The sequence below is a fragment of the Lepidochelys kempii genome, chromosome 1 (assembly GCF_965140265.1).
Source record: "Lepidochelys kempii isolate rLepKem1 chromosome 1, rLepKem1.hap2, whole genome shotgun sequence".
NCBI lineage: Eukaryota > Metazoa > Chordata > Testudines > Cheloniidae > Lepidochelys > Lepidochelys kempii.
Window position 1 is genome coordinate 174,269,126 of NC_133256.1, and position 18,440 is coordinate 174,287,565.

An 18,440-nucleotide genomic window follows, 5' to 3' on the forward strand; every position below is an offset into this window, starting at 1 on the left:
TTCTTATTGGAACCCTCTGTGAAGTCCTGCCTGAAATACTCCTTGATGTAAAGCCACCCCCTTTGTTGATTTTAGGTCCCTGAAGCCAACCCTGTAAGCCGTATCATCAGTCGCCCCTCCCTGTGTCAGAGCAACGGCAAACAATCGTGCATCTGAGTTGAGAGTGCTGTCCAGAGCAGTCACAATGGAGCACTCTGATGGGGCTAAAAAATTGTTGCAGGTAGTTCTGGGTACATATCCTCAGGCCCCCGTTCCCTCCCTCCCTCTGTGAAAGCAAGGGCAGACAATCGTTTTGTGCCTTTTTTCCTGAGTTACTTGTGCAGACACCATACCACGACAAGCATGGAGCCCGCTCAGGTAACCGTCACCGTATGTCTTCTGGGTGCTGGCAGACGTGGTACTGCATTGCTACACAGTAGCAGCAACCCATTGCCTTGTGGCAGCAGACGGTACAAAACAACTGGTAGCCATCATCGTCATGTCCGAGGTGCTCCTGGCCACATCAGCCAGGAGCGCCTGGGCAGACATGTGCACAGAGACTAAATTTGCAGTGACTTGAGCAGGTCATTCTCTTTAGTCCTGCAGTCAGTCCTATTGAACCATCTTATGGTGAGCAGGCAGGCGATACGGATTGCTAGCAGTCCTATTGCATCATCTTCTGCCGGGCAGCCATGAGATGTGGATGGCATGCAGTCCTTCTGCACCGTCTGCTGCCAGCCAAAGATGTAAAAGATAGATGGAGTGGATCAAAACAAGAAATAGACCAGATTTGTTTTGTACTCATTTGCTGCTCCCCCTCCCCCATCTAGGGGACTCATTCCTCTAGGTCACACTACAGTCACTCACAGGGAAGGTGCAGCGAGGTAAATCTAGCCACGTATCAATCAGAGGCCAGACTAACTTCCTTGTTCCAATAAGAACAATAACTTAGGTGCACCATTTCTTATTGGAACCCTCCGTGAAGTTCTGCCTGAAATACCCCTTGATGTAAAGCCACCCCCTTTGTTGATTTTAGCTCCCTGAAGCCAACGCTGTAAGCCGTGTTGTCAGTCACCCCTCCCTCCATCAGAGCAACAGCAGACAATCGTTCTGCGCCTTTTTTCTGTGCGGACGCCATACCAAGGCAAGCATGGAGGCCGCTCAGCTCACTTTGGCAATTAGGAGCACATTAAACACCACACGCATTATCCAGCAGTATATGCAGCACTGGAACCTGGCAGAGCGATACCGGGCGAGTAGGCGATGTTAGCACGGTCGCGTGAGTGATCAGGACATGGACACAGATTTCTCTGAAAGCATGGGCCCTGCCAATGCATGCATCATGGTGCTAATGGGGCAGGTTCATGCTGTGGAATGCCGATTCTGGGCTCGGGAAACAAGCACAGACTGGTGGGACCACATAGTGTTGCGGGTCTGGGACGATTCCCAGTGGCTGCGAAACTTTCGCATGCGTAAGGGCACTTTCATGAAACTTTGTGACTTGCTTTCCCCTGCCCTGAAGTGCATGAATACCAAGATGAGAGCAGCCCTCACAGTTGAGAAGCGAGTGGCGATAGCCCTGTGGAAGCTTGCAACGCCAGACAGCTACCGGTCAGTTGGGAATCAATTTGGAGTGGGCAAATCTACTGTGGGGGCTGCTGTGATGCAAGTAGCCCACGCAATCAAAAATCTGCTGATATCAAGGGTAGTGACCCTGGGAAATGTGCAGGTCATAGTGGATGGCTTTGCTGCAATGGGATTCCCTAACTGTGGTGGGGCCATAGACGGAACCCATATCCCTATCTTGGCACCGGAGCACCAAGCCGGCGAGTACATAAACCGCAAGGGGTACTTTTCAATAGTGCTGCAAGCACTGGTGGATCACAAGGGACGTTTCACCAACATCAATGTGGGATGGCCGGGAAAGGTACATGACGCTCGCATCTTCAGGAACTCTGGTCTGTTTCAAAAGCTGCAGGAATGGACTTTATTCCCAGACCAGAAAATAACTGTTGGGGATGTTGAAATGCCTATATGTATCCTTGGGGACCCAGCCTACCCCTTAATGCCATGGCTCATGAAGCCGTACACAGGCAGCCTGGACAGTAGTCAGGAGCTGTTCAACTACAGGCTGAGCAAGTGCAGAATGGTGGTAGAATGTGCATTTGGACGTTTAAAGGTGCGCTGGAGCAGTTTACTGACTCGTTTAGAACTCAGCGAAACCAATATTACTGCTTGCTGTGTGCTTCACAATATCTGTGAGAGTAAGGGGGAGACGTTTATGGTGGGGTGGGAGGTTGAGGCAAATCGTCTGGCTGCTGGTTACACGCAGCCAGACACCAGGGCGGTTAGAAGAACACAGGAGGGCGCGGTACGCATCAGAGAAGCTTTGAAAACCAGTTTCATGACTGGCCAGGCTACGCTGTGAAAGTTCTGTTTGTTTCTCCTTGATGAAACCCCCCGCCCCTTGGTTCACTCTTCTTCCCTGTAAGCTAACCACCCTCCCATCCTCCCTTTGATCACCGCTTGCAGAGGCAATAAAGTCATTGGTGCTTCACATTCATGCATTCTTTATTCATTCATCACACAAATAGGGGGATGACTACTAAGGTAGCCCAGGAGGGGTGGTGGAGGAGGGAAGGAAAATGCCACAGAGCACTTTAAGCACAGCACTTTAAAAGTTTACCAACTTTAACATTTATTGAATGACAGCCTTCTTTTTTGGGGGCAATCCTCTGCGGTGGAGTGGCTGGTTGGCCGGTGGCCCCCCCACTGAGTTCTTGTGCGTCTGGGTGTGGAGGCTATAGAACTTGGGGAGGAGGGCGGTTGGTTACACAGGGGCTGTAGTGGCAATCTGTGCTCCAGCTGCCTTTGCTGCAGCTCAACCATACACTGGAGCATGCTGGTTTGATCCTCCAGCAGCCTCAGCATTGAATCCTGCCTCCTCTCATCACGCTGCCGCCACATTTGAGCTTCAGCCCTGTCTTCAGCCCGCCACTTACTGTCTTCAGCCCGCCACTTACTGTCTTCAGCCCGCCACCTCTCCTCCCGGTCATTTTGTGCTTTCCTGCACTCTGACATTATTTGCCTCCATGCATTCGTCTGTGCTCTGTCAGTGTGGGAGGACAGCATGAGCTCAGAGAACATTTCATCACGAGTGCGGTTTTTTTTCTTTCTAATCTTCACTAGCCTCTGGGAAGGAGAAGATCCTGTGATCATTGAAACACATGCAGCTGGTGGGAAAAAAAAGGGACAGCGGTATTTAAAAAGACATTTTATAAAACAGTGGCTACAGTCTTTCAAGGTAAACCTTGCTGTTAACATTACATACATAGCACATGTGCTTTCATTACAAAGTCGCATTTTGCCTCTCCCCACCACGTGGCTACCCCCTCATCCCTCCCCCCTCCCTGTGGCTAACAGCGGGAAACATTTCTGCTCAGCCGCAGACAAACAGCCCAGCAGGAACGTGCTCCTCTGAGTGTCCCCTGAAGAATAGCACTCTATTTCAACCAGGTGACCACGAATGATATCTCACTCTCCTGAGGACAACACAGAGAGATAAAGAACGGATGTTGTTTGAACGCCAGCAAACATACACTGCAATACTTTGTTCTACAATGATTCCCGAGTACATGTTACTGGCCTGGAGTGGTAAAGTGTCCTACCATGAAGGACGCAATAAGGCTGCCCTCCCCAGAAACCTTTTGCAAAGGCTTTGGGAGTACATCCAGGAGAGCCGCGAATGCCAGGGCAAATTAATCCTTTCACATGCTTGCTTTTAAACCATGTATAGTATTTTAAAAGGTACACTCACCAGAGGTCCCTTCTCTGCCTGCCGGGTCCAGGAGGCAGCCTTGGGTGGGTTCGGGGGGTACTGGCTCCAGGTCCAGGGTGAGAAACAGTTCCTGGCTGTCGGGAAAAGTGGTTTCTCCGCTTGCTTGCTGTGAGCTATCTTCTTTGTTCCCAAAACCTGCTTCCGTGTTGCCTCCATCTCCATTGAAGGAGTCAAACAACATGGCTGGGGTAGTGGTGGCTGAACGCCCTAAAATGGCATGCAGCTCATCGTAGAAGCAGCATGTTTGGGGCTCTGACCCGGAGCAGCTGTTCTCCCCTCTGGTTTTCTGGTAGGCTTGCCTCAGCTCCCTAAGTTTCACGTGGCACTGCTTCGGATCCCTGTTATAGCCTCTATCTTTCATGCCCTGGAAGATTTTGACAAAGGTTTTGGCATTTCGAAAACTGGAACAGAGTTCTGATAGCACAGATTCCTCTCCCCATACAGCGATCAGATCCCGTACCTCCCGTTCAGTCCATGCTGAAGCTCTTTTGCGATTCTGGGACTCCATCATGGTCACTTCTGCTGATGAGCTCTGCATGGTCACCTGCAGCTTGCCACACTGGCCAAACAGGAAATGAGATTCAAAAGTTCACAGTTCTTTTCCTGTCTACCTGGCCAGTGCATCTGAGTTGAGAGTGCTGTCCAGAGCGGTCACAATGGAGCACTCCGGGATAGCTCCCGGAGGCCAATACCATCGAATTGTGTCCACAGTACCCCAAATTTGACAGCAAGGCCGATTTAAACGCTAATCCACTTGTCAGGGGTGGAGTATGGAAATTGATTTTAAGAGCCCTTTAAGTCGAAATAAAGGGCTTCATCGTGTGGACGAGTGCAGGTTTACGTCGATTTAACGCTGCTAAATTCAACCTAAAGTCCTAGTGTAGACCAGGGCCTAGAATCAAATTTGAAGAAAAAAAAAGGACGTGTGTCAGTTTACTCAAGTGAATAGGCCCATTAATTTCAGTGGGGGAAGGAGCAGGTTCCTTAAGTGAGAAAAAGAAAACAATATATCCACATAAAGTCAGAGCAATTGGGCTTTATGTTAGTGAAGTACAAGTGCTCTAGGGGCCACGAATTCCAATCCTCCCAAAAGTGAGGTCAGGAGAAAGGACTGTCAGTCTGTCTGTGGCCATCACAATGATTTACAGTCTGAAGTAACTACTGCAACCATTCAGCATTGTATTGCAGCCACCAGATTCCCATAAATGCAGTTTCAACAGATGTCTCAGAAGCATCACAGATTGGTGACTACCATACCAGCTGTCAAAGACTCCTTCCAAGGCCTATGGTTAACCAATGGAGGGGGGGGGGGGGAGAGAGGGGCAGTGGTCAGCCAGCAGCTCACTCTCACACTCTGCTAACCCTGCACAGCACTGATCTGTTTATTGCACTTCTTCAGGCAGACAGTCCTCCTCCCTTTCCTTCCACAGAGAGACTCCCCTCTGCTCTGCTGAGCAGCCCTTTATATATGGCCCTAGCCAGCCCTGATTGGCTGCTCCAGCAAGTCTTCCCCCTATTGGTGGGCTCAATAAGCCCTTTCCTGATTAGTGGGTTCTGCACAGCCCACCTGGTGCTGATTTTAACCCCTTCTTCTCCCTGTGTGGGACAGGTGCCCCACCACATTGGCCTTCTGCACTAAGGGTGAATTTCATCTTATGTGAATAGCATCTCTCAGAATAGAATATTCAGTTCTGGTTTTCCACATACAAAAAGCCTGGACAGCAGCAGGAGTCAAGTCAGATCACTCTCTTCAGCTCTGATTTCAGGAGGCTATTCACATAAATGGAAATCCACCTTTTGTGCAGAGTGCCAGCAAATGCCTATTTATTATCCTTCAGCAGACTTCTACCACAGTGTTAGAATAGCAGCCATTGTCAGTTAGATTTCAATCTCAACTTCCTATTTCCGAGCTATAGCTTAGACTAGGAGCTGCTGGAATGGAAGAGACAGGATGCACAGATGTCATAGTACTTATGTTGCTTTATAGTTAGCGCTTCCCTTTCCTTAGGATCAGGCTTTGAGTGCTGGGGAATCAGGACTAGATTCTGCCAGTTACTCATGCTGAGTACTACCTTACTCCCTTAACAGCCCCCATTGAAATCAATTATTAAAGTATTTAATCAGACAAAGGGTGGTAGAATTGGGCCTCAGATTAGCAATTTGCTCTACCAGTTTCCTTTTATGTTGGCTCTAGGTTGACAGAGAATAATGTTGCAGGACTAGATAGAGCCTCAGCCAGTGTAATTTAGCAGAGCTCCAGTGACTTCAATGGAGCTACATCAGTTTACAGCACCTGGGGAATTGGTCCTCAATGTTCACAAAATGTAGCTAAAAGCTAATAGAAGGCTTTTGCTGCACGAAACAAGTCATTCATTTTCCAGGCAGAAGAATCGCTGTCTTCAATCCTCCTCAGAAGCCTGGTGGAGAGACTACATTATGTGTGGACACTATTAGAAGCTGAAAGTCCATAGGAACATTTCATAAATGTCATTAAAAAAGCAGCTTCTCATTTGTTTACCACACCACCTCCTGTCCATGTATTAACTGACGCCTTGATGTTTAAGCACACGTTGTGGCATTACAAGGGGTTTGGATGAATTGGCACTTTTATTTTAGCTTTTGCATGAGCAGTTTTTCTCCTGAGCTTTCTTTCAAGTGACAAATGGATGCAGATTTTATTAGTCTCAACCAGAAGATGTTTAATAATACTGTCATTTGTAAGAAGATCATGCAACAGCAGGTTCAGACAGCATACAGGACCCAGCATGTGTGTGAATTTGCTTTCTTCCACTGCTCTTACAACATTCATATCTTTGTCAGGGGTAATAAAACCAAAAGACAGACCTTGGGCAGCAAGCCATGCATTTATTTGTTTTTAAGCTTTACAGTGATGTTGGCTGCCTTGTGATTTTTATAAATCCAGAAAAAGGGTGGCTTTTTAAAAACCATGCCAGTGGCTGACACAGATGCTTTTTGAATAGATCATCCAGCCAGCTGTGAAACTCGTCCACTCCACTGTTTGTCCATGTATCCACATATCAGTTACATGAATATGTGTACACTCAATCATCAAGAATTATTTCATCTGACTCTACAGAGTGGTATATCTATATAGCATTGTGCAGGTTGCAAAATATATTCAGAAGTGGCTTGATTATTTTTCACTGATGTATACGTAACACTGACAGACCCTGGTTGTCAATGGGCAGGATCAAAGCTGGGGTCTCTGGAGCTTAGTGAATGAGCTTCTACAGTATGAGGTAAAAGCCAACTGGCTCTTACTTAAATGAGTCTGTTGTACAGCCTTAGCTAAGTGTCTCAGTGCCACCAGATGGGACAGAACACCCCACACAGGAAGTGGGGGGGTTACATACTTTCCCTAGTAGAGGAAGCATGTCCCAAGCTTCAGGGACTTCCCCACTGAAATCCCAGACAAGCCCCCACTTGTAAGCCAGCTGTTGGTAGGTGGGCTCGAACCGGGGACCTCTGAAGCTTAGTGCATGAGCCTCTACTGCATAAGCTAAAAGCCAACACCTCACCCAGCAGGTGTGTGGGTTACATATACACACTGTGCTGGTGGCACAGTAGTCTTATTCTGTGACAGGTTTCCTGTTTCTTTTCAGTCTTTGAACTCATCATACCACCTGGCTAGCAACTGAGGATGCTATAGGCCCAGCCCAGCAGCAAGCTACCCCTCCACCAGTTAAAGAGCAGAATTATTATGACCCAAAGAGTTCTGTCTTGTCTTCTTCAGCTTAGAAGATACTGAGATACTAGACTACAACAGAAGGAGCTAGAGTGGGAAAATGGAGTCGAGGGGATTTAATAAGTAATTTGAAGTAGGATTTCACTTGCTACACTCAGAGATCCAAGTTATGATTAACAAAATACACTATTTTTATTTGATAGTTTTGTATTAAACCTTTGTAGACAGATGATTTTTATATTCGCATTGTACTGCAAGTGTGATATACAACACAAAAGTAATTGTTAGTAAAATTACTAGATGCCCATTGAAGAAAGAATCCAGCAAGAGACTACCTAGAAAGTTGATGCAGTAGACAGCAACAGCTCTGCAATAATATTCCATACCCTAATCATAGGGTGTTGCTCAAAATACATCTTTTGCACATATTTTAAAACACTCACAGCTTTATCCAGATTTAAAATATTGGATAATTTAGATGAAAGATGGCCAACATTTCTGGTCAGTCACTTGGAATGATTCCAAAAATTGAGGATTAAAGAAAGTCTTATAAGATAAAGGTGGAAGGCCCTTTGTTAAATGGAAAAGTCTATCTGTTCAGAGAATGGGTCTCTGAAAACCATCTTTAAGGATGTTGGAGGGAATATTTTATTAGTGAGGATTCAAACGATTCCTCAGCATGCCTTGTTTTAGACAGGATCTGTATGTCTTCTATATTGGATCTAAAAGATTCTCACAATACAATTTAATAACTTTGTCCTTAAAATGTTCCTTATATTATCTTACCCTGATACTAGTTTAAATAGTTATTAAAGTGAAGAACTTTTTCAGCTTATAGATAGAATAATGGTCATATCATCTTCCTAGTGGCTGCACAGATTTGGAGGCTATCTAAACAGCAGTATGGGTGACCCCATTTAGCTCAACATTTCAGATGTGTCCAACACTCCAGAATGTGTGGCAACAATCATATTGTTAGTGGGGTCAGGATTTCACCCCTGCTGTTTAGCTTACCCTTTTTGGTCTGAAAATGAAGCCAAATATCTTGTGTAAACAGGCTCCTGTATACATTCCAAAATGTTCTGATTTTTATTTGTCCAGAAATAGAGCAAGAATAGCCTTTTTCATGATATTTTAGTATTTTTTATTCCAAGCCCAGCCACAACCATAAAGAGCAGAGGAATAAAACATTTTTAAAAGTTGTTTGACTTTTACAAACTCAAATCCCACCCCCAAAATACCCCATTACATTCTAATCTTAACCAGAGATCACTTTTATTCTACCCTTTACCCACACACCCCATTTTTCCCCCCTTCCTTTTTTCCAGTCTATTTTCCTCTTCTTATTTCATTCCTGGAGTGTTTCCATACTCCTCTTCTCATCTCCCCAAACCATATTCCTTACCTATTAGGAAGTTATATTCCTTCTTTATAGCCACCCTAAGTCCATAATTTCTTAATCTTATGGAGTCCGAAATAAGACACTGTCAGACACACGAAAGGATCATATGCCTCTATTTTCTTTGGTTTCCTATCACACTGTGAATCATATTCAGAGGAGGGGAGGATCCTCCTGGAGGCAGATCCTGAGATAGTATACAGTCATAGCCCCATTGACTTCCATGGGCATAGGAGACCTTACAGGAGCTGAGGATCTGCCCACTGGTTTTCATAACTGTTCATTTCACTGCTCTGCTAGTTCCTACACCTCTTGGTTCTCTGTAATTTGCAGTTACTCTTTCATTTGTGCCCAACCACATGGGACTTCACCCCACCCCCCGCCCCCAGCAGATTCCTCTCCTAAATCTCACCTCTTAAACCTTCATCTGTTTAGCCAAAGATTACCTCTATCTGCAAAACCATTTTGTTATTCTATGCATTATAAAATGCTATATAAAAATATTTCACTTATTGGAACATAAGAATATTCCTATAGACACAACAGCTCAGGTATTTTCTGACAGATGTATTTCCTGTAACATTTAAATGGATTTTAAAAGGCTTCAATTACAGCAAAGAATAAATCACACTCAAAAATTCCATCGGAGTTGTCTTTTCAGTTCTGTGCACAAATTTTATTCTTACAATCTAATTGTCCTGGGAGATGAGAAGTGGCTGTAAACAACATTCATGTTTCTTAACTGGTGTCATTACTGCCTTCATCCTCCCCACCTCTTATTCTGAAGTAAAAATAGCACCTCACTGAGAATACAGAACATCAGAACTCAATAAGACAGATTCATACCAAATGGTAAAAGTTGCCTCATTTATGCTGAATAAATGTATAATATTTCTTGGAAGGCCTATTAAAGCAATTAGATCCATTTATCATTTGGCCACTGGAAAAACTACATATTTCTTTTATTCCCCCCACCCTGAATGTGGATATATTCCAGGAACAAACTCTGTGTTTTCCTTTTTAAAGCTCATTTACCTGCTAGAGATAGAACATCCTTAAGCTAAAGATGTTTTGGGTTGTGGTTTCCTTTTCTGCAGTGGCTCATGCCCAGCTCAGTCACTCCCTGCTAGTGATGGGAGATGTTTATTGCTTGGGATTGGGGGAGAAAAGAGATGCATGTGGAAGCAGCTGAAGAAAATACACAGGAGTTCCATGTTACTTCCCTCTGCCCTGCTTATATTACGGTAGCAGCTAGACCCCAAGTGAAGAGTTCTACTGTGCTAACTACACTAATACATAGCAAGAGAGTCTCTCTCACAAAGGAAAGAGCTCACAATCTAAATGGACCAGATAGTCAATGGGTGGGAGAAAAGTAGTATTAATCTCCCCCATTTTACTGATCAAGAACAGAGCCACTGAGAAATTTAGGGTATGTCTACACTACAATAAAAAACCTGTGGCTTTCCTGTGCCAGCTTATTTGGGCTCATGGGGCTTACACTGCAATTAAACAGTCACAGAGTAAACCTTTGGGCTTGGTCTGGAGCCCGGCCTTTAGCATCTTGTGAGATGGAAGGGTCCCAGAGCTCAGGCTGCAGCTCACACGAAACATCTAAACTTCAGTTGGCTTGGGCTGCGGGGCTGGCTAACTGGCACGGGCCAGCTGCAGGTGTCTAATTACAGTATAGACATGACCTTGCGCAAGAGTCACAGGGTAACAAGAAGTCTATGGTGGAGGTGGAATTAGAACTCAGATTTCCACAGGCCAGTGCCTTAACCGCAGGTCCAATCACTTCTACCTTCATTGCCTGTTTTTCCTCCCAAACATCCATTCTAAATGCGTCTTTTGTATCCTTTTCCTTCACAGCTGCCCCTCATCTTTGGGCCTCCCTCTTTCTTTGTTCACCAATGAACTGCTCTCTTTTCAAGCCCCTCTTTAAAATTATTCTTACACAAAGACTAAAGTGAAATGCTAATTACACAGAACCAGTTTGTTTAGCATGTCTCTACCCACTCCTTTGTGATGAGCCAGCCTTACCTGTACACACAAGGCCTGGGACCATTGCTTGACACTCCCTTTTTCAGAGAAGTCAGCACCAGAGGAGGTACTACATTCTCAGCCGTTGGGCACAAAGGTTCAGTTTATTCCAAGTCCCTGCAGAGTGTCACAAGGAAGAGAAAAGCTTCTCTTGCCTCCATTGCCCCATTACCTTGCAGCCCTTCATGGAGCTTGGCACAATGTGACTTAGCTACCTGCATAGCTCAGATATTGAACATAGCTGGAAATGACAATGTGTATTATCCCTGTCAGATTCAATTTATAAACTCCTTGTTTGGAAACCAACAGTCAACACTAAACAATTCCTTCTGACTCAGACCTTAGAAATCAGTATCTCAGAGCCCCAAAGAAATCGACTATGTTCCAAAAAGCAAGAAGTACTGGTATATTTACAACCTGTCCTTAGAGTCTTCATCTTAGTTGGCTACCTTTATTGAACTGTTCCATATGTTTAATCTATCCAGAAGGACAGTATAGCATCACTGACAGTATTCCCTATCTTTTTAGAATTACAGGAATACTAAATTCTGAACAATGAATTTCACCACATCTGGAGTTACTAGTTTTGTACATAGAGGGTATGATGCTATGAAGTACAATCCTGTAAAGTGTTGAGATCCCTCAACTCCTGCTGAATGTAATGCAAGTTGAGGATAATCAGTTCCTCACTGGATCAATTGCTTAAGCTGCTGCTATGTTACTTATGTAATGTAAGGCAACACGAGTTGCCTCCTGTCCCAAAAGCCACACAGTAGTCCTCATTTTCATAGGCATATCCTACATAGATAATGGAGTCTTATATTTGTTTGAGGCAAAGCAACATTTTCTGCAGCATTTCCCCTCAAGTTGTTTCTATCATCCAACACAATTAACACACCCTTGCTTCCACCCTCACTTTCCAGCCACCAGGATGAGGAGTAAACAGTAATAAATTACACCACAAATAATGTGGTTTGCCACCTACATGCAGCATCCTCCATAAATTGAGGGCCCAACTTTTAAAAAAAATGTGGGCCCTAAGCTGGAAATCTTAATCAGTATGCATAAGTTTTAAATTAAATGAGTTTCAGTTCACAAGAGCTGAGATAGCCCTAATAGAACACAGCTCAACTAAGGGTCTGGCTTAGTAAGGTAGTAAGAATGTTTAGAGGACAAACTCTCTGGGGCTATAGTTTATTATTCAGCAATTTAGGCACAGGGAGAATGGATTGTTTCTAATTAAACTGTAAGCCCCTCTGTCCCCATGGTTAAAACAAAAGCGTTTGCCAAGGTTTCAAAAAGCCTTACTGAGATTGTGGATTCTCAACAATGCCTATGTCTCTTTGATGTCCAGCTTCTCAGATATTTACAGGTGTTGGGCTGGTTCCTCACCTGAATTGAGCATAGCTGAGTGTGGGAGAAAATGTGGCTCTCAACCAACTTTACATTTCTTGAACTCTGGGGCAGGGTGGGAGGTTTGTTTTGAGCTGCGGGGTCCCACAGAGACCACTCTGCCATCCAAGGATCAGCCACGGTGCATTCTGACCTTGCTTGGATATACCTATGACATGTCACTCCCCATTCGGACTTCCCCCACCCCACCATGTGATGTGTGAGGTAGTAGGTGGCCTACTGCTACTTATGCTAGCCTTATACCATCCTGGGACTCATTTACAGGGCAATCCTCAGCCCAAATCCTTTAGGGTAGTTTTCAAACTGTTTTGTAATGCCAGAGCAGTACAAAATGACCAGAATAGAAGAGGAGAATGCAACCCTGTAGAAAGGTGGATTCACTGCTGATGCACCCCCTCAGGGCTGGATATGGTGTAATAGCTCTTCTCTCTTGCATCTCCTGCCAGTTCTTATGGTGGTACACCGCTTCTTGTGACTCATCCCTCTGGCCAGGTCACACTTTCGTTCTGCTCTTTCCAAGGTAATAGAAGGTTTTCAGTCTCTCACGCTTCTCTCAGTATTATCAGTCATCTTTATGCCCTTCTCAGATGTCTCCTTCCCTAGTGGAGAGTAGGGGAACCATGGCCCACTCACTAAAATGGATTCCAATCCAGCAACACTATAACCAGCAGCCAAAGTCTTGTCTCTGCTGCTGCATCCTTTTTTCATACCATCTCTCCATATCCTCTCTTCATTCACCCTTCTTTCAGAAACAGGGCTCTCAGGGCTCTCCCTGGAATCCCTAAACAAAATTCCAAATCCAAAAATATAGACAAAGCAATTTCTATCCTCCTCAGGCTTGATCTTTCAACCCACTCTGTTCTTCAGTTGAAGACCTCTTCAGGCTCTCTCCTTGGAAGTCCATAGTCTGCCTTTTTGTCAGGTCTCCCCAATGGAGCATGTTCCAGCCTGCTAGCTGCTTGCTTTCTCTTCTGGCCTTTTGCCAGACTTCTCTTCTCAGGAGTTGTTCCCATGGCCAACTCTCTAGGCTCCCTCCTTGACCCTGCCAGTCTCTCCATTCCATAGTGTGAAGAGAGGGGCTGCAGCATTTTCTTGTCACTATCCAACTCCTTCCCCTGCTGGGCTTCATCTTTAATTAAACCTGGCCCACCCTAAAGGTGCAGCTAAGTAGCGTAATTGGCCTCTCAGGCACACCATAACCCTTTTATTGCCTGGGTGGGATACACCCCTCATCACAAACTCATTAAATCCTTTTACTCTTACTGCTGGGAATGTGCAACCTCTTCTCTTCCTCATCCTCTGGAATAATTTCCCAAATCATCCATAGTTCATATGGCATCAATTGGGGCTCATGTTTTGTCTGCATCCTATAGTCTCAAATTAGATACTGTAGGTCAGTGGGTGACCATTTGTCTCTTTCATGTAGATATCCATACTTCACACTAATAAAACAAAGATAATACAATGTCATACAAAGATGTGTGTTTCAGTGTATGTTTGTTCTAGCAGGAACCATTCTGAGGTGTTGTCCCATAAAGAAGCTTTGTCTGGTATTTTTTTCATACCTTTGTCCTTTATTTTCTTTTAATGTGGATGGTCACCCCATTAGTTCACCTGTTCCATTGATCGGCCCTTGCAAGATTGTGCTGTATTGGCACAATTTGTATTTTATTGTATTGTATTTTAGACCATGAGTAATATTTTCAGGAATGCCTTACTGCAAAAGTATCCAATGAAACTCAGGTGCTTTTAAAATTTTTACCTCCACACCTACTTCCATCCTTAACAAAATGGGTCTTGAAGACTAAAAGCTCAGATACTCTGTTTAAGAGCATATAGCCTGATGAGCTGGATAAGGCAATGAAAATGCATTATTTTGAACTCTGTATATCAGCATGGTAAAAACAATGAAAAGGATATAAGATCTGATCTGTATGGGGGTAAAAAACCCACCTGTAAGTGACTATCTAGTGAGTCCCATGATCCAGTCCTGTCAGCTTCACACACTTACCAACAAGCTCTACCCATATTTTAGAAAGTAAAACATTTGTAAACCCTCATCCATATCCAGGAGCCCTCTAATGGTTAATAAAAAACAGAAGCAATAGAATGTCACTTTTGACCAAACAAGGAACTGGCTAGCAGTGCCTTGCTTCATTATCCTGTCCCTAGTTGTGGCCTGAGTGTTACTTCCTTGTGGGAAGGCAGTGTAGCCCAATGAGTAGGCCACTAGATTGGACTCAGGAGACCTGGCTTCAATTCCCAGATCTACCACTACTTTGCTAGGTGGCTTTCAGCAATGCACTTCTCTCCTGGGCTTCAGTTTCCCCGTCTGTAAAATGCGTGCCACAAAGGGAATACGGATACTGACCTCTGTTGTAAAGGAGTTTGAAATCTACAAATGAAAATTACTATCTAAAAACTTGGTATTATGCCTAATTTACCATAATTATTACACTTTATTTTACTAGCTTAAGCTTTATTCTGACCTATATTGTGGTGGCACTTCTACTTGGTTGTTTAGAGTCCTCTCTTCAGATGTTCTTACTTTATCATCCAACAACAGATGTAGTCGCTGGATATTTTTCAGGCTACCCCAAGTGTTCTGTAGAACCATTATTTTGTTTGTTTTCTTCTCTCTTTCTCTTGTTTCTTAGTTTTATCTGAGTATTTTATCCTCAGGGACTTTGTTAATAGGTGATCACTTTCTATCTGTTGTGTTCTTTACAGGAGGTAGTTTGTTTCCCCTCTAAACTAATTTGTACACAAATATATCTCCAGTTTTCCAATTCTCTTTTTGAAAGCTGTGTCCCTGCATGCTCTGGCACAATAATTAGAGCCAACTGTTGCTCAAGACTTCAATTGTATTTGTAATTTTCCTCAGATAATAAGCAAAGAGATTCACTTACATTCCAGGTTGTCCACAGGGACTTTCATGGGACCAATGAGATAGTGATGGGGAGAAGGCAGAGAGAGAAGATTGCAGAAAATGAGACCCCTTTCAAATAGTGAATTCCTTCTAGTCGCCTTTCCAGATAAGCCAAAATTGCTAATATAAACTTTGTCTGCCAAAGACAAGTTAAATTTAGGCTTTAACCCCAGATTGACTTATCTGGACTTCTTTTCTGTTCCCATGCATCCCCCACACTGATAGTGAAGCCATGGTATTTCATCATTATATGCATTTTTATGTTTAGAAAAATGGACTGCATTACCAATGTTAAAGAGAAATGCAATGGGCAGCTGTAGCCAAGAGGGTCTATAGGATCTTAAACTCCTTGAATAATTGTATTATTAAAAACTACTATGGTTGAGATTTTCAAAGCTTCCTAGGGGTCCTAGATGCACAACTCATTAAACTTTAATGGGAAATGTGTACCTAACCCCCTTAGGTAGCTTTGAAAAGCTCTGTCTACATTATTTTCCATGCCATATGTGATAGATGCCTTTATCATAAAACTTTGACCTTCACTCTGCCCACCAAACCATGTTCACTAGGGCTTCTAACATTTTAAAAATTGGAATAACTTCAGAAATCAGCTAAAGGAAAAAAAGACCACCAGAGACATATTGCTTTTTTTCCCCTTCCCAGTATTAAGCCTGGAACAGAGACAGGTTTAAGGTCTGATGTCTTGTGACATTTTAGGCCTAGATACCATTTTTTTTTAATACCCCTGGAAAGGGGAAGAGCCAGCCTTAGAATATTTGGGCAGGCCTGAGAAGCTATTTTGGGAAGAAAATCTAAAGAAACATAACCCATTTCCATCCATTTTTACCATACCATTGTGAACAGAGCCAGCCTGAGAAGCATTTTGAGATAATTCTCTAGGATTTGCCCTGTGTGTTACACTCATTTTATATAGCATAACACCCTCCACCCCAGCCTCAAAGGCAGGGAGAAAGAGGATAGTGACTCTTAAGGTCCATTTTCCCCCCTGGAAAAGGGATGGTGACTGGGAGAGTGAGGAAGGCATCATCTGAGTGAGTGTGAAGGCTGGTGGAGCTCAGATAAGCCACTGATTCTCCCCCCCCCCCACACACACACACAAAGAGGGGGTATATAAATACTGTCCCTCCAACCAGAGCCCCTTCTCATGCCTAGATTGCAAGTGGACTTAGGGGAAGACATCCCATAAAGAAGCTAGGGAACAGGGTCCTAATATTTGATAGAATATGGAGACAACCTCATTTCTCCAACCCTGTCATAAATATAAAGGGAAGGCTAACCACCTTTAAATCCCTCCTGGCCAGAGGAAAAAACCCCTTCACCTGTAAAGGATTAAGAAACTGAAGATAACCTTGCTGGCACCTCACCAAAATGGCCAATGAGGAGACAAGATACTTTCAAAGCTGGGGAGGGGGGAGGGAACAAAAGGATTCTCTCCATCTGTGTGTTGCTTTTGCCAGGAACAGAGCAGGAATGCAGGTCAGAACTCCTGTAAAGGGCTAATAAGTAATCTAGTTAGATATGAGTTAGATTCTGTTTTGTTTAAATGGCTGATAAAATAAGTTGTGCTGAATGGAATGTATATTCCTGTTTTTGCATCTTTGTAACTTAAGGTTTTGCCTAGAGGGATTCTTTATGTTTTGACTCTGATTACCCAGTAAGGTATTTACCATCCTGATTTTACACAGGTGATTCTTTTACTTCAATTAAAATTCTTCTTTTAAGAACCGGATTGCTTTTTAATTGTTCTTAAGATCCAAGGGTTTGGGTCTGTTCACCTATGCAAATTGGTGAGGATTTTTTATCAAGCCTTCCCCAGGAAAGGGGGTGTAGGGTTTGGGAGGATTTGGGGAGGAGAGACTCTTCCAAGTGGGCTCTTTCCCTTTTACATATTTGTTAGACAGTTGGTGGTGGCAGCAATAAAGTCTGGGGCAAAAAGGTAAAATAGTTTGTACCTTGGGGAAGTTTTAACCTAAGCTGGCAAAAATAAGCTTAGGGGGTTTTTCATGCAGGTCCCCACATCTGTACCCTAGAGTTCAGAGTGGGGAAGGAACCTTGACAAACCCCTTAACCCTCACATGAGGGTTGGGTGGTGGGGTCCCAGCAACAGGCTGGGGACCAGCTGTAGAGTGGTGGTGGGGTGATGGCAGCCCTCCACCAGCTGGAAATGATTAAGGAAGGAATCATGATCTGCACTGTATGAGTTATTGCTGGATAGTTCCCAGATGAATTAATATGGGTTTTAATACAGTTACATGTAATTATATACATGTAGGAATAAAGAATATAAGCCATATTTACAGGGTGGAGGACCCTGTGGGTGAAAATTAAATGTTTCACCTTCTGTGTGAAGCTTACACAGAATGTCACACAACAAATCCTGACTCTGTATGCAGCCCGTCTTTTATCTCATTTTTTCTATAGTGTACAGAGAATTAATTACCTTAGCATGTATTTTAACACATACATACAAAAACCAACTCCCTCTGTTCACTCTCCCTCTCACCTTCAGAAAACGTAAGTGGACACAAGCAAACATATAATAACCCATTAAAGGTCATAACAATTTCAGAATTACACTCAGTACTTTTCTTTTAATTCCCTCTGCTTTTCTCATCCCTTTCTTTATCCTGTTGCCTAACATACTTTAATCATTCCCTTCTTTCTCATATACTCTTATCTTTGAGTAACCTTTCTTTCTTCCCTGTTCTCCAAGTTGCTCAGTCACTAGTTCTCTTCTGTCTTGATTTTCAGCTTGTCGTTTTCATCTTATCTTTTGTACACTACCTTTCTACAGTCATTTTAATAGACTGTTTGTCAGGGATGGTCTAGATAATATTTAGTCCTGCCTCAGTACAGGGGACTGGACTAGATGACCTCTTGAGTTCCCTCCCAGTCCTACATTTCTAGGATTTTATGGTAGCACAGCCTGTGGGCCATTACCCCTGTGTTGTACTAAACTGGTGCTTCAGGAAACAGCCCTTCCTTTTCAAAGTGGCTACTAATTGAACAGGCCTAAAACGAGTTCTGTTCTATTCTGGTTCTTATACCACCCCCACAGAACCTGAAACGTTGATTCAGTTAATGGAGAGAGAGAGAATCCGATGGTAGGAATCTGCAA